The following is a 2700-nucleotide window of genomic DNA, read 5'->3' on the forward strand; positions in this document are numbered from 1 at the left end:
GCTGAATCTTTGAAACCTACTTCCTATGGCAAGATGATTTGCCCAGACTTGATACAAGAAGAAGGACTTTTGTCATGCCTCAACTTGCTTTGTTGTCTCCCATGAGAGGGATTACTGCTTCTGATTAGAGATGGAGGAAGAGTGAATGGGAGGAGGTAGAAGGGAGATGGAAGGAGGGAATGACAAGAATGGAGGGTAGGGGAACTGTGACTGGTATGTAGAATAAACTTAAACTATTTGCTCTGATTATGGTGTCTCTTCACAAAAATAAAACTGTAAATAACATAGAAGAAATGTTGTTTGGATTACATGACATACCATTATCAAAAGAAGCCAAAGAAGGAACTTGAGGCAGGTTTCTGGAGGTGGAAAGTGAAACAGAGAACTCAGAGGAATGAATTTGAATATTGACTTCCTCTCTCTAGCTTACTCAGCCCAGGCCTACTGTTCAGGCACAGCCCACATGGGTCTGGGCTTCCATGTAAATTAACAACCATAAAAGTGTTCCAAAGACATAACTACAGGCCATCTGGGTTGTATTAGGATTCCTTCTTCAAGGTATAGGTTTGTGTCAAGTTGACAAAAACTATTATGATATTCCAACTTATCCCTTTTTCACTTTGACGTTACTTTATGTCATGCCTTTTCAATCCTTGTCCCAAGGTTGGATTGTGCTAATGTCACGATGTAAAACACAGTTTAACTTTCAAATGTTCTACAAACTTCAAACATTTCAACAATTAAAGGTCCAAAGTATTTTTAAAAGGTATCATAACTGTGGGCTCTTGTTAAATGGAAAAAAATAGCCAACAAACTTTTTTGACTCTTTCCTGGCCTTCAAGATTTCAAAGCGAGGACGTGGTGGGTCCTCCGGAGCGAAATTCCGGATATCCCTGGGTCTTCTGGTAGGATCTGTGATCAACTGTGCTGACAATACAGGAGCCAAAAGTTTGTGTATCATCTCTGTGAAGGGAATCAAGGGACAACTGAACAGACTTCCTGCTGCTGGTGTGGGCGACATGGTGATGGCCACGTTGAAGAAAGCCAAACTGGAGCTAAGAAAAAAGGTCCATCCAGCTGTTATTATTCGACAACGAAAGTCATATCGAAGAAAAGATGGGGTGTTTATTTTGAAGACAATGCAGGGGTCAGAGTAAACAATAAAGGCGAGATGAAAGGTTCTGCTATCACGGGTCCAGTTGCAAAGGAGTATGCGGATTTGTGGCCCAGGATTGTATCGAATGCAGGCAGCATTGCATGACTCTCCAGTGCATTTGCAAAATAGATTCATTAAAAGGCTTTCTTGACACCTTCACCAAGGTTAGCTTTGTAGACAGAAACTGCTGAACTCTGTGTGTGACCTGCACTTTATTTTCTTATTTTTTTATTTTATTTATTATTTTTTTTGTTTTGTTTTCTTTTTCAAGGCAGGGTTTCTTTGTAGCTTTGGAGCCTGTTCTGGAACTAGCTCTTGTAGCCCAGGCTGGCCTCGAACTCACAAAGCTCCACCTGACTCTGCCTTCTGAGTGCTGGGATTAAAGGTATGTGCCACCACCACATGGTGTGACCTTCACTTTCTAACTTTTGTAAGGATTATCTTTAGAGACCAGAGATGGATCAGCATTAAAGAGCACTGGCTCTTCTTCCAGAGGATATGGGTTCAAGTCTCAGCACCCATATGGTAGCTGTAACTCCAATTAAGAAAAAAAGCTATTAACTTTTTTCAGGCCCCTTCTGGTACTAGACACACACATGGTGTGCAGGTGAACATGCAAGCAAAAAACTCGTGTGTGTGTGCAATAAATTCTTTGTCTCTTTAGTCCCCCCCCCCAAAAAAAAACAGAGTTTGAGTCAAATATTTACATTCCATGAGGGACAAATCAAGGCATAGTAATATCAGATTAAAGAAAAAGAACTTGAAAATTTCAAAGAGCTCAAAGCTTGCCATCTGTTCTTACAAAAGTTCCAATCAATCTTCTAGCTCCACCTGTGTTCATATACTTGAAGATTTTTCCAGATCCTGGCATCTTCATCATCTCTATTGCAATGGTAACTGCACTTTCAGCAATTACGTCTCCTGGCATCCTCAAGGATTTTTTTAATTAATTTTTATTGAGCACTACATTTTTCTCTGATTCCCTCCTGTCTTTCCCATACCCCCTTCAACCCTCCCTCAAGGTCCCCATACTCCCAATTTACTCAGGAGATCTTGTTTTTTTTTTTTTTTTCTTCCACGTAGATTAGATCTATGTAAGTCTCTCTTAGTGTCCTCATTGTTGTCTAAGCTCTCTGGGATTTTGATTTATGGGCTGGTTTTCTTTGCTTTATGTTTTTAAAACCACTATGAGACCACTATGAGTGAATACATGTGATAATTGTCTTTCTGTGTCTGGGTTACCTCACTCAAAATAATGTTTCTAGCTCCATCCATTTTTTCCTGCAAAATTCAAGATGTCATTTTTTTTTGCTATGTAGTATTCTAACCCTGCCACATGGTGTCAATCTTCATCCACCCTTCCGACCCTTCAACTTTGATATTCACACATAGTTAAGGCTGTACTTTCATCAGGGGCATCTCCAAACCTCTTAAGTTGCCAAGCCTCACCAACTCCCATGTCTCCAAAACTAGTACTACCTGGGAGATAGCACTATATAATTACAACTTTGAGTTCCTAAGTTGTAGCCTTGCCTCACCCTCCC

At 40.3% G+C, this 2700-nt stretch overlaps 1 pseudogene; it reads left to right on the forward strand.

Annotated features, from left to right (window-relative positions):
* The first annotated feature begins 394 nt into the window (after positions 1-394).
* LOC119827183 lies at positions 395-1261 on the forward strand (annotated as a pseudogene).
* The last annotated feature ends 1439 nt before the right edge of the window (positions 1262-2700 follow it).

This window comes from Arvicola amphibius, chromosome 12 (genome assembly GCF_903992535.2).
Source record: "Arvicola amphibius chromosome 12, mArvAmp1.2, whole genome shotgun sequence".
NCBI lineage: Eukaryota > Metazoa > Chordata > Mammalia > Rodentia > Cricetidae > Arvicola > Arvicola amphibius.